General features: G+C 36.8%; 1 long non-coding RNA gene across 1 annotated transcript in view; it reads right to left on the bottom strand.

The window, feature by feature from the left end:
• The window catches only part of LOC110335371, a 14,576-nt gene extending 2,259 nt beyond the window's left edge, over positions 1–12,317 (bottom strand). The window contains exons 1-3 of the long non-coding RNA XR_003842462.1: positions 12,287–12,317; positions 11,607–11,764; positions 3,190–3,281 (exon numbers count right to left, since the gene is read on the bottom strand). This is a non-coding gene — a long non-coding RNA (uncharacterized LOC110335371). The remainder of the gene's footprint in view (positions 1–3,189; positions 3,282–11,606; positions 11,765–12,286) is intronic.
• Positions 12,318–14,747: the final 2,430 nt, after the last annotated feature.

Below are 14,747 nucleotides of genomic sequence, written 5' to 3'. Positions count from 1 at the left end.
CTCTCTCTCTCTCTCTCTCTCTCTCTCTCACACACACACACACACACACACACACACACACACACTCACTCACACACACACACACAATGTATAGGTACTAGATAGAGCCTGTTACCATCAGTCAGTATAGAAAATTCAATTCACTGAACGACAATACAGAACAGAAGGACAATGTCACAGTGGAAGGGGAGGAATTCTCCTTGCATTGATCACTAGTAACCATCCATGTTGCTTATTTTCTGATTTCTGGAACAAATTTATCATACACAGATATTAGCGGAAATGTGTATATTTGGGATTACAGTTTCAGAAATGTCCATCATCACATAGAAGACAGGATGTGTGTTGCAGACTCATCCACCATAGCTGAGCAGGAAGAAGAGGACCTAGGCCAGAACTAGAAGTAGATAGAAGCTTCAAAGCCTTGATCCTAGAGGCCTATTCCCACCATCTAGGCCTCAAACCCTAAACACTGCACAGCCTTCAAAAGAATGCCACAAAGTTGGGTAGCAAACACTTAAAACCTGATCCCCTTGAAAACACTTCAGCCTCAAATTACAGTATTCTTCCCATCTTCTGTAAAAACTCATTGCTACCACATAATACAAAAAAGCATTAAATTAAATGTTTAATGCTCACCACAGTCTCACAGGCCCAATAGCATTCAAAAGTTCACAATTCAAAGTGTCTCTTGAGACTCAAGGCAAACTCTCTGTTGTGATGCATAACAACAACAGCAGCAGCAAGAACAACAGATACCTAAACACTCACTTCCAGTATACAAAGGGATATAGTAAATACCCTCATTATAAGTGAAGTAGAAAAGAAAGATTGGAAAAAAAAAAAAAGTCAGCCACAGAATGGCCTAAACCCTGTAGGAAAACAGTAAGTCCTGCAGCTCTGTCCTGCATCCAGTGAAAGTGGTGTCACCATCTGAACAGCAGTGGGCTCCACCTCTCACGGTGACCTTGACATTAGAGTCCCACCCCCACCCCTACCCAATCTCAGCTGGCACCATTCATCATCTGGATCTTCCCTAAGATAGTCCATGCTCCCACAGCGCTGAAAATCCTCAAGTCTCTACTGCACCTCAAGCTCTGTCTTGCAGCTTCCCCAATTGACAGCTCACTCGGGAGCTCCATGAAATAAATATGGCTCTGCTACACATTGCCTGCATGGTTTCACAGGTTTTTCTGCTGGGATCTGAATGCAAGATTGTTAAATTCCGTGTGCCTGAAAACAAACAGTATCATATGGATGATATCAATGATTGCAACTTGTCCTCTGTAATTCAGGACCATTGGAACATGGCTCCCATAGCCTCCGAGAGCTTATGAAGATGAGGCAGTGTGAGAGGATTGGAAACAATTCGTCGGAAGGTCTCTCTTTTCAAGCATTCTTTCCAAGTGTTCTGTTTTCAAATTCTAGTACAGTCTTTCCCTCCATGAATCTCCTTTAGCATACAAGTGCAAAGTCCGTGTTTTCTCTCTCACAGTGCTGATGTTCTCAAAATCTACCAGAGCTTTTCAGTGAATTTGTCCACCACCTGAAAAACACCAATCTCCATACCAAAGTACATATCTTTCCAATTCTTTCATTCTGACATTTGCTCTATGCAGGCCTCAACTATACAGCAGACTAAAGGAAGCAAATAGTAACCATACCTCAATGCAGATGCTAAGTTGATTTCAGATTTTCATCACAGAATAAATTAGTCCGTTATGTTGAGAATCAATGTCTCATAGATTTCCATAGCATGGATAAAATATAATACAAATATTTTATAATACAAATAGCAGTGAGAATATAATACAAATACCTATGGTTGGATTCCCAAAAGAATCCTCATTGCATCTAAAGTGTTTTGCCATTACTCTATCTAAAAGTCTTTACTGTTTACTTTGACATCAGCATTTAGGTCTCTAAATTTCTACCAGAATGGCTCACTAAGCTGCAGTTGTTCTATTCTTGGGTTCCTATGACCCTCCTCCCCAATATCCTTCCACATCCCTCCTACAAAGCAGCAACAAAACCACTTTTCAGGTACCATTTGTTTTTTCATTTAGTTATTTTTCTAGTTATTGTGATAGACTATCTAACCAATGTGAGGCCAAAGGGTTAATTTTAACTCAAAATATAAGATAATCTCAGTTCATCACTGCAGCCAAGATGGGCCAATGAAGTACATGACATCTTTCATCCTGGTAATCTGGGAAGCAGAGAATGTCTGCCAAAAACAGATAGATGTAAAACCTTCACAGGCTTGCCCACAGGGATACAGTTTTGTTAGGACTTCTCATCATGCAAGTCAGTACACATGCTGGGGGTCGAGCATTCAGAGGTCAAATAAGCCTGTGGGAGACATTTCAAATTTAAAGCATGGCGTAAAAGTTCTACCTAAGAAACCCTTAAAAACAAACTTTGAAGAATCAAACTTGTTAAAATAACAAAAAATGTATTCCAGGCAATGACAATGGTATTAATCGAAATAATTTTAAGTGTACTAAACAAAATAAAATTCATGACATATGGTATCCCACTAACAAATTCCCAGACAGATGAGACAGAAAATAAAACCCAATAAAGAAAATAATTCAGTCAATCAAAACTGACTTAGAATGGGTGTAGAAGTAAGATCAGAAAGCAGAAGCACTAAAACAGATGTTAAACTATACATCATGCACTCAGAAATTTATGCAGAGAGGAATAAAACACATGTTTTTAAAGACTCAAACCTTAAGAAATGAAGATTCATTTGTGTAATTTCTAAATTTTGAAAAAAAAAAAACCTACATAGTTCACGTGCCATAGTTCAAATTCCTGAACCCCATGGTGATCAACTCAACAGACTCCTCTGTACACCCTGAACTCCACAAGGCGTCCCTATTCCTCTGTGTATTGCAGAACCCCAAATGTTACTCACAACAGCTTACTAATCCTCCATCTGCTAATTCCAACTACAAGGAGTTTAGATAGAATCAATTTTGCTGGCCTTTGACATGTGTTCATGAGAGTTTTATTATGTTTCATTTAATTATTTGTTGATCACAGTTTAGAATTTTTAAGATTATGTCTTTGAACATGTGTTTTATAAATGACTCTGATAGACTGTTTGCAACAACTGTAAGCAGCAAATAGAGGAAACACGTGGGGCTGGTGGAACGGCTCAGGGGCTCTTTCCTTTCTTACCTGGGACCAGGATTTGGTTCCCATATCATGCATGGCAGCTCACGACTGCTTGTAACTCTAGTTCCAGGGCAGGCAACACACACTTCCAGTCTCTACAAAGTTGTGAACAGTACACATACATAAATGCACCTATGTGTTGAAATTTTACTTAAATTATACATACATCACCACCACCATGACTACCACCACCATCATGACTGCACCACCACCATGACTACCACCACCACCATGAATACCACCACCACTATACCATTATACCATCACCATTTCCAGCCCACCATCGTCTCTCCTGCCATGACCACCATGACACTATTCTACTCTCTAGTTTTTAAGTTTACCTCAGATTCGCCATGCAAATAAAATCAAGTGGTATGTATTTATCCTTGTGTGTCCAGATTCTATCGCTTATGATAATGTCCTCTAGGTTAATCTATGTTGTTAGAATATATTGGCCCTTCTCCTTTGGGTATCAGGATAAAAACGATCTTGCAATAGGAGAGTCCAACTTCGAAGTAAGAGGTCTGGTCTAAAAAGCCTCTTTTTTTTATATGAAATCTTAGCTCCTATGGTCCAGTGCTTCATTCCCACAAGTGACAATAAGCAGAAGAAAAGCAGGAATTGAGATCCTAGATCTACTAGTCTCTCTTCAACTGTTAGTGCTTGATGTGAGATATGGCCAGTATCAGATGAAGGACTATCCCTTAACAGCATATAAGCAGAATCACATAAACAATGCAGAGAGAGACAGAGACAGAGACAGAGACATACACATAGACACAGAGAGAGACAAAAACACAGAGACAGACAGAGACAGAGACACAGAGACAGACAAACAGACAGATAGACAAAGACAGAAAAACAGAGAGAGAGAGAGAGAGAGAGAGAGAGAGAGAGAGAGAGAGAGAGAGAGAGACTGAGATTGAGATTTGGATAAATAGGTTATTTCATGGTGCAGAGGCCCCATCTCTGATTCCACTTTCTGATTATCTATAATTTACTCTCATCAGTAAACTTTCACAGCCACTAAAAACCCAAAGTTCCACAAAACCTTTCTTGCTATAACAAGTGTGTTTGGAGAAACACAAAAACACCTATTTTGTCTAAATAAGAAGCAGCTGTTTTTCTTTTATCAACCCGCCCCAAAGAAAAACAGTACCCAAAGACAAACTCCATTCTGCAATCCTACTAGCTGTGTACAAAGAAGAAATCTATATTCCAGTAAAGACCTCTCTAGGCTGTAGAGGGGCATAATGGCTTGATGGACTGTGAAGGAATCATTTAGGGAAAAACTTGTGGCAATGGGCTTTAGACATTTTTCATTAAGTACAACTGAATGTGGTCCAACTATGGATTCCATTAGGATGTGTTTCATTGCTGCATCTCTCTATAGCTCCAGCAAGGTTCGAGACAGCATTACCACTTGTTACAAAAACAAACAGATTTCAGAGAAATTGAGCACCACTGTATGCTCTAAAATCCCTAGTTCTTTCTAGGATATAACTACTGCAGAAAGAGAGCTGAGCACTAAACCGTCAATAGATCATCTCACCAGGCATGGAGTTACCTATGCATGTAGCATGAGGGACCTGATGTGTGGCTGTCAGACATCATTAAGGCAAGTCAGAATGACATGCATATTCTGCAAGATTTACCTCCTGAATCCCTGTTGAATCTGCCAGTGTGCTTACAAAGCAAACCACCATTCCATCCCTAATTGGCACAACGTAGAAATGGATGGATAAAAGCCTGCTGGAGAAGGGAAGGATTCAGATAATCTCCCATTATTCAGGGATGCCTCGCCAGCTGGCAGAGCCAAATCCTGGCACATTCTCTGCCAGTTCTCATCTTTGGAACTCGGTGGAGTGAAAACAAAGGGATCAACCTGGATTTTAGACTCAGTCAAATCTGCAGCTCACATCAGATGTTCCCAGACCTGCCATGGGCCTATTGCACTACGGATGTATGAGCTCCATGCCTGGACATCTAAAAGGACACTGGAAAGAGGTGATAGACAAAGTTGAGCTATTAGGACAAAAATATTTTAAATTGTGACAGAAATACCGGAAGATCTAACTATAGAAAAATCTGTATGTAGAAAACATTTCCTTTTATTTAAAAGAATGTTTTTCCTCAAAAGACACTGGGGTATCATAATGATGATTAGTTAATCATATAGTAACTGTCCTATAAAACGTAAAGTCATTGCAAATATTTGGTTACAAAAGAGGTGCACATATGTAATTTTATATTATATCAAGTTATTGAAAGTACATAAAAAATTGTTGGCAAGTTAAAAATAACAAGTTAGAAGATAAAACATCCCAACTTCTAGAACTGGTTTGATAAGAGTATGTATGTTTGCCATTGTTCCATTTCCTTTTATTTAAAAGATAATAGATAAAACTAAAAATTGTATCTACTATTTGCAATAGGAAAAATAAAAATTCTATTGGCATCTTCAGCCAGATTTTAGGCTAAAGAAGAAATAAACATCATATTTAAACATGCTTTAAATCAGCCTATAAAGTTCCCAGAGTTCATGACATTGAATACGTTCTCTAGAATGAAAGGCTTTCTTTTGGTCTACAGTAAAGAATGTGGTATGGGTTGGAGAGGTGGCTCAATGACTCAGAGTGTTTGCTTTCAGAAGGCTGGCATTTGATTCCCAGCACCTACATCAAGCAGGTAACAATTGCCTTATACTCTATAACTAACTCTACCTTTGGACATTACAAAAACCTTGTCTGAACTCTTAGAACACACAGACACACGGACACACATTACACATACACACATACACACATTAGTACCCTGAGTTTAAGATCTCTACATAAGTCTTCAATGTATCAAAATAATCTTGAGTAGTCCAATGCACACTTTAGCTGAGCATGCTTCTTGGACTAGAGTGGTGTTATGAGTAGACAATGACAGGACCAAAAACCTAAAAGAACAACAACAACAACAAAAAGAGAACTGGATAGAGGGAAGGATTAGTGAGCTGTGAGGATCCAAATGTATAAGCCTACAGCTCATAGTGCTGATTTAATGAACCAGTCTAAACTCCAATGACTGAATCTCTAGGTTGCTTTTAATTTTACACTATTGTATTATATTGACACAGCCAATAAGCCTGATACTTAAACCAGATCTAATCTGGTCATTAAGCTAGATAATAAAGGCTGTGTTTTAATTCACTTGATAATCAACTCTACAGTTAGAAAAAAAGTTAGTTTGGGAAGGGAATGAAATAATCTAATATTATCTTCCTTGTTCTTTTTAGCCTTGAAGACTTATGTAAGTTGATATGAGTGGGTTTACTGTAGATCAAAACACAGACTTACTCAAGTAAAATAGGAAATTTTCTTATAAAGTTATGTGTGGCAGTTGAGGGTGACCCCAACACCCCCTAAGGGTGTTTCATTAGAGATAAAGCCCTGTTCAGGACAGTTGATAATGTCAATGTCATAAGAGGTTTTTATCATAAGCACTCTGTATTTTTCTTTACCTAAAGTATTGGGAGTCAAACACTCAGTCTCAAGAGACACATGGCAGACATCTTCCTTATGTCCTGCTACCTTCAACAAAGAACCCTCTTTCAATCAACCATTTCTTTAGCAACCAGTAAATATTCTTGAGGTTATCTGGCTCTTTTGAACATTGCTCCAACACTCTGAGGAAGCCCTACTCTCCCTGCAAATCCAATAACAACTTCAGTGGTTTTGTTTGTTTGTTTGTTTGTTTTGTTTTGTTTTGTTTTGTTTTTCAAGAAGGCCTTTTCCAGTCATAGCTGCTCCAGGCAGCTTGAAGGACTATCTCCTGGGCCTTTCTCACTCCTGCACTGGAGCATGCTTCCCTACTGACTGAAGAAAACCCTATGATTAGTGTATTGCATAGCTTGTGATTGGTGTCTAACTGAGGCTTATGATTGGTGTGTGTGTTATGAAACTTATTTTATAACACTAAGAACAGCAAGAATATTATAAACATCATCTTCATGAGGATTTCTGTGTAACTCTATCAGAGAATCTACTAATAGAAGGCTGAAGAGAACGTGGCAGAAGACATCTCAATGTATTGGACATCTATGCAACCATGTAGCAAAGACAAGAACTACTGTGGAGTTCCTATTGTTCCAACATGTGTACAATTCTTAACTGTGTGTAACAGTAACAAAATGTTAGCACAAAGGGAACAAAAAGACTTCAAATGTCCTGATTTGCTCTTAACCACTGAAGATCCAAAGCAGTTAGACCTAAAAAAGGAGCCTATATTATAAAAGAGATATAATAAGAATACCATACACTTAACTAAATTAGAAGACAACCAAGAAGAAGAAAGCCATATAATTCTATTATAAGTCATAGCAAATTAATAAACAATACCTAAGAGAACATTAAAGTTATTGTAGATAGTTACAGCTTATAGGGAAGGACTATAACAGGAAATACATACAACATAAGGAGACAGTTCGTTGGTTAAAAAGTTTGTGTGCAAGAGTGAAGACCAGGTTTTAGATCTCCAGAACTTATGTAAATACCAGATTGATGTGTTGGCTCAACTGTAATCCCAGTATTTTGGAAGCAGACAGCAAAGACAGGCTATCCCTGGACTAAGATGTCTAGCTAGACTAGTCATAGCCACAAGCCCTGGGTTCAACTGATAGACTCTGCCTCAATGAATGCAATATAGACAAATCTCACACACACACACACACACACACACACACACACACACACACATCCACTCCTGATGGCAACCTGAGCCTCCACAAGTATTTACACATATATGAACCCATAAACAACCATACACACATGAACAAGTGTGCACAAACTTATGCATAAAGATATCCTATACATACATACATACATGCATACATACATACATACATACATACATACCATACATACATACATACATATTGGAGAAAAGCATTTGCTTTTATAACCACTAAGAAGACACAAACATGACTCAGAAAAATCAAAGTAGATGAGGTATTTTTAAAAGATTTGTAAAGATAGGACATAAAATGAAGTAGTATGAAAAAGAAAAAAAAAGACATTTACCATTTTTAAAACTAGAACTAATCATGTCTTCTAGGAGAATAGATTTACTTCCATATATTAATACAAAATGGAGACTACAAATATAAATATAAATGGAACCTAAAACATTAATTTAGAAAATTTTAAAATAAATAAGAACAAAAATGAAATTATTGGCCTATTAAAGAGACAGAATTCCAAAGTCATGACTACAAAGATAAAGATTTAATAAATGGCAAGAAGGCATAATATAAGGTGAAAGAAAAAGACTTTGAAATGATAAATGATAAGCAAAATGACAAGAGGGAAAATGTATATGTGATGAAAGATACCAATTATATTTACAAATAAAACTAATGAATACTCAAGAAAAACAAAAATATATTAGAAACAGAAAATAAAGATTTAGATATAGGAATACAAGATTTTAATATAAACTAATTAAATTCACATAAATCAGAATACAATATTAAAAATTAGTATGTACATAAGAACCAAATACCAACATAAATCAAAGGAAAGATTAATTAAGAAAAGATTGCATTTGGTGAATTAGAGCACAATTCTACTTAAAGGTTGTAGAGATAATTTGCAGGGCAATAATGAGATTATTCTTATACACAGAAATAATATAATAATGCTGGTGAAACACAGCACAGCGGCACAAATACACATGAAAAGCTGAAGCCAAGATTTTGAAAACTCCACTTCCCCTCGAGAATAACTAGAATGGATAGAACAGACCTTTTTTTCAAATCGATTAGTTATTATCTAACAGGTTCAAGCAAGTTTCTTGACAGAAATGGAGTTCTAGTCTCAACATGAACTTCACATTTGACACTGTCCCATCAATTCATGTATTTTCCAACTCATGGTGAGATCAATGGACAAGATCATGATGAGAGCGGTGTCTTGGGGGCAAAGTTTCTCTAGTTCCTTAGGCTGCTGATTCAGAAACTGGAATTCAGAGATGATAATCACGAGGAAGTCATCTCAAGAACCTAAACCATTTTCCCTGCAGTCCAACCCAATGTGTGGAAGCTGAGAGACAAAGATACAAAGAGAAATTCAGACTAAAGCTTTGAGAAGCTAGGAAGTGTTATAATCTACCACGTGGTGCTGGAAAAAAAAAAACAATGGAAATTAGAATATAAAAGAGCAAAAACTGATTTAAAGAAAAAGCCATTACAAAGCACATTTTAAAAATAGCAAATACATAAGGATTGGGATTATTAAAAATGTATGGAAGCTCATGACAGAAAATTATAAAATGCTAGAAGAAATTAAAGAATGCCTAAATAAGAAAGAAGGGAGTAATGTTTATGAATTGAGAAACTCATGCCAATGTTCTCCATTTTAATCTAAGATTTTAATGTGATCTCAATCTCTTATCACTACATTTCTTTCTATAGAATATAGAATCAGAGAAGATGATTTAAAAGTGAGTATGGATAAGAGCCAACAATAGCAAAGGCAATTTGGATGATTTATGCAATCAAAACTCAAGAATTATTATAAGCCATAATAATTAAAACATGATATGGTAAATAAATGGAACAGAAACAAAGATTCCAGGAACAGACTTTAAAGTTAATGACTAAATACATGATTTATGACAAAGTGGTAATATATTTTGTTCTGATGGGAAATGGATGTCTTTGTAACAAATTATATAGGCCTATTGGATGATGACATGAAAGTTACACTATGCACACATGTAAAAGTTCAACACCAAAGTGAATTTGTGGTTAAATGTGTTATAATTTAAAAAAATGTAAAATGTCAGATATGAGAATTATTTGTATAAAACAGATATTGTCAAACAATCTTTTGAACAGTTCAGAAGTAATACAAAAGAAAGTATCAGCTGACTTGGTACACTAAAGTTAAAAACAACTATATATGAGACATCTTAAGAACAGAACCTAACAAGTATTGCTCTCCCCATAACTACATGGGGTGACATTCAGTTTTCCCACAAAATTTATCAGAAACTTCTTAAGAGACGCCCAGGATTTCTTAACTTCTCTCTATGCCTCTCCTGTGTGTCTCCCAAATCAGAACTTTCCACTTTCATGAGATACAAACCCAGTCAGTTGTACTGCACAGAATATAGTTACTACAAGCCTAATATTTCAGAGAATATTTTGGAAAGTTTAAATACTGCATTACATTTCCAAACAATAGCCTCTAATCTTTAGAGCAATTCTCTTTCTCCCCATTGCCTTAGTAATGCTTCCTTCCCTGTAACGCTTAATTCTGTCCACTTGGTCAAGGGTCTACAGACTTCTCACAGCCACTGGAATTTCAGGTGTCTTTCTCCTCCCAGCCTTCTTATGACCCCAAGAGAAAAAAGAAAAGAAAGAAGAAAGAGGATTGTCCAACTGGTTCTACTTGTGAAATCTCAAGGAAACTTTCTAGAAGTTTTCTTTCAGAGCACGAACAAAGGCACGACCTGATAGTCTCGACTTTGGGCACTAACCAATCCCCAGTAAAAAGATGCATGTCTCAAGCTGTGTCTCAAGCTGTCACACTGAGTTAGTTCATCTCCTGTTGTTCTGTGTGGTTTTGATCTACCCACTCCTGCATAAGACTTATGTGCTTTGTGTTAGAACGCAGGTTCTATAATTCTCCCGGCATCTTCAATCTTCTCTTATCAACTACTACTATACAGCTGGCTGCAAATTACCTGATTAATGAACATGTAATCATTTCTCTTCTTATGGATTCATGTCTTATAGGACTTATACATCACCGATTAATTACTTGATTACAAAATGACTTGAGTAATAAATGTATAATTACTTGTCTCATTATAAATTCTTAACTTAAAAGTTGATGAAAGTTGACTGCATTCATCTGCATGGTCCCCAGTCTATTCCTGCCGGGCACCCATAATCCCTTATGTAGTTAAATACAGTCTGGCATAGCTCTGGGTGTCTCCCATATGGAGGGTTTGTATTTGTTTTAAAGATATTTGTATAACATAATTCAATGACATATTTCTGGAGCTCTCTGTTAACACCTTTTATTTCCACAAACTTCCTGTATCTACCAGGTCTTCTCTAGGCTTCAATTAAAAGATAGGTATTGAGAATTTGCTACATACCCATGCCTGAATCAGTAAGATTTAAATAAACAAGGTAAAACATTGGAAAATACAGATATATAACGAAATGATTTCTCTGTGCTTCAAAGAATGCAGACTGATACATTCACAAAGATAAAATTAAATCTGCTGGATAGATCATCAAAGATTTGATAGAAGAGGAAATATCCAAATGTGGCTTTGATGTGTTCCATGAAGAAAGGCATTCTCTAAGGGAAAGAAATACATAAAAGTAGAGGCAAGAAAGAAAGGCTCTCCACCAATACCTGTGTGTAGCTTCTCACAGTCAAAGAAGCAAAGAATTGAACAGGAGGTCCACAGAGTCAAAAGAACACATGGAAAGGATGACAAGAAATTGGTTCTATGTCTGTGTTTATCTTCTTCATCCTTATGACTGTGGTATATCCATCCAAATCCAGTTTCTCTTTCAAAATGAGATAAGATGTTAATAAGGAAGCATATGCTTACATCTTGGCAAGTCTATAAAGTGAGAAGAGATGTTTTAAAATGTATTCTCTGAGGATTATATATTTAAGTATTCTGAAACATAAAAACTTCCAAATTATTTTAGTCACGGTAAATAAGGGAAATTGAGAATATAAAAAATGTAGAGCTTATTATTCAGCATTTCTGAAAATACCTTAGCTTGCCTTTTTCATAAGCAATTCAGGTTGCAGTGTTTTTCAATTACTTAAAACAGTGGGATGCTGGAAACATATCTCTGTGAAAATTTTCCAACAAGGGATAAACCCAAAAAGAAACTCTTGCCTATCTCCTCTGAGAATCCCAAATTTCACAAGTGAGCACATGCACATTCCCAATCTCCCCACTCTTTCAAAGACAGCATATATTTTTGAAATCTTCTTTTTAAATGTAGAGTTCAATTAGTAGAAGCTAAGAAATGTGGGGCAGGGGAATTGTGAGAAACTGAATATCAGCTACTTACATTCAGGTAGAAGGAATAAATTCTAGCGTTTATACCACAGGAAGATGACTATACATCACAGGAAATTGTTGCATATTTTATTACCATCTAGACAATGGGTTCCAAATGCAAAGGGAAAAAGAGATGTAAATTCTAATTGCATTGAGTTGTGATACAATGTACATTTATACCAAGCAAATACTCCCTCATAACAGTGTGTGAATAGTTATGTTTTGATCAAAACATATTTCAAAGACTATTAAGTTGGTGCAGTAAATAAGGCCACCAAGTCTGATAACCTAAGTTCATTCTTTTGGAACACACACATGGGAAAAGTAGGGCAGTGATTCCAACAAGTTCCCTACAATCTACACACACACACACACACACACACACACACACACACACACACACACACACACACACACACACACAAACACACACACATGCAAATAAAATAAATAATTGAAATAAAGTGCTTTACACCTTTCAGGAGATGGAAGTGTTAACTACTGTGATTTAATCATGACAATGTATGAACATATTCTCCTACTTCAGCCAGGGACAATATCATACCCTGTTATCACAGTACCTGAAAGGAAATTGCAAGTTTAAGGGCAGCCTGGGCTATACAGTAACATCTAATCTTGAATAAAAGAGTTGGTAGATAAATAAATAATAGATGATAAATAGAGATAGATAGATAGATAGATAGATAGATAGATAGATAGATAGATAGATAGATAGATGATAGATGCATTTTTATTGTAACCCGTACATATGCCCTATTAAAGTAGATGTACACTTTTACTCAAATGAGTTCATATTCTCTACAGGAATATAAAATTATAACGGATATCAGCAAATGAATATCTCAAGAAGATACTTCCATTTATCTTATAATACTAACATCCCTCTAGCCACTTCCACCTATCACAGTCTGGAAAGCTATGATTTAGCTTAAGAGATTTAAAGGCCAGATCACAATTGCAGGTACTAACCAGCAGGTGCCACATGAAAGGCATCTGCTCCTTTAGCAATCAAGACCACCTTATAAAAGGGCTGATGTTCACTACTTACTGATATCCTCCTGAAACTGAGAAGGAAACTGAATAAAATGTATGACAACTTTCCCTTGTCAAAACTGAGTCATGCACTTGGCAAATCATACTCCTAAGTCTGTGGTCTTAACCAGATTTTAATGACTTTCTCACAAGGTGCTGATTATAAGTTTAAAATATGACTTTGGACTGTGGAAGTCATACACAGTATATAGTTCTTCTTTATCCTGCAATCAGTACTGCATCCTGCAATGTATATGACTTTCAGTTCAAATGCACAAAAGCACCAGAAACAGGAAGGTGTGGAGCAACGAGTTACCCAGTTTCACAGATGTAAAAGCCAACCAAAGAAGCCGGACTTGTACTTTTCAGAAGATCTTGCGACTATTGAAAGGTGGGTTCTTCAACAATCAAGCATGTGTCATGCAGCCCCCCGAATATCATCTTCCTCTTTTCTCTTCCACAACATTGCTGCCATGGTACAATTTTAAACTATAGCTATACCCTCTACATACTCACCTGTGGTTTATGGTACTCTGTATTCAGTTTTCTTATGCTGGGTCTCCTCTAGAAATCTCCATATAGGTATGCTGTGAACCTCGCAGTTCCAGTTCCCAAAACCTTCTTATTGCAAGGCAAGGAAACATGAGGGGATGAGCAAGTCCTCTTTTCACCACTGCTATCCAATCTGCAGGGAAGGAACAATTCTTTCTTGGCATTCATGTCCTAATAATGTGCTATTTAGATAGATATAGTGACAGTCAAGACATAATTTAGAAAGAGATGGGGTTTTTTCTTGAAAAATAATCTTACTTTTACAAGTTTTGAAATTACATGAAATCATGGGAGGCTATTGCCAGAACCTCCCTCTTCCACCCTCCCTTCACCACCCACCCATTCAACTGTAAGCTCTATTGTTTTAGTTAGGGTTATTACTGCTGTGATAAACACCATGACCAATGCAACAAGGAGAAAAGAAAGGGTTTGTTCAGCTTACCCTTCCATGTCAAAGTTCTTTATAAAAGGACGTCAGGATAGGAACTTAAGTTGGGCAGGAACCTGGAGGCCAGATCTGATGCAGCATTTAGGGTGGAATGCTATGTACTAGTTATCTCCACATGGCTTGCTTAGCCTGATTTCTTATAAAACTCAGAACCACCAGCACAGGCATGGCACCATCCACAATGGGCTGGGCCATCCTCCAGCTATCACTAATTAAGAAAGTGCCTTACAGGCTTGCCTACAGCCTTATCTTATAGAAGCATTTCTTTAATGGGGTCCCCTCCTCTCAGACATCTAGCTTTTGTCAAGGTGACATAAAACTAAGTATTTAGCTCATCTATCTAATATATGAACTCTTCTCATATATATATATATGTGTGTGTGTGTGTGTGTGTGTGTGTGTGTGTGTGTGTGTGTGT

The sequence above is a fragment of the Mus pahari genome, chromosome 18 (genome assembly GCF_900095145.1).
Source record: "Mus pahari chromosome 18, PAHARI_EIJ_v1.1, whole genome shotgun sequence".
In the NCBI taxonomy this organism is placed as follows: Eukaryota; Metazoa; Chordata; class Mammalia; order Rodentia; family Muridae; genus Mus; species Mus pahari.
Note: the sequence above shows the minus strand (reverse complement) of the source record. Positions and strands in the feature narration are given on the sequence as shown.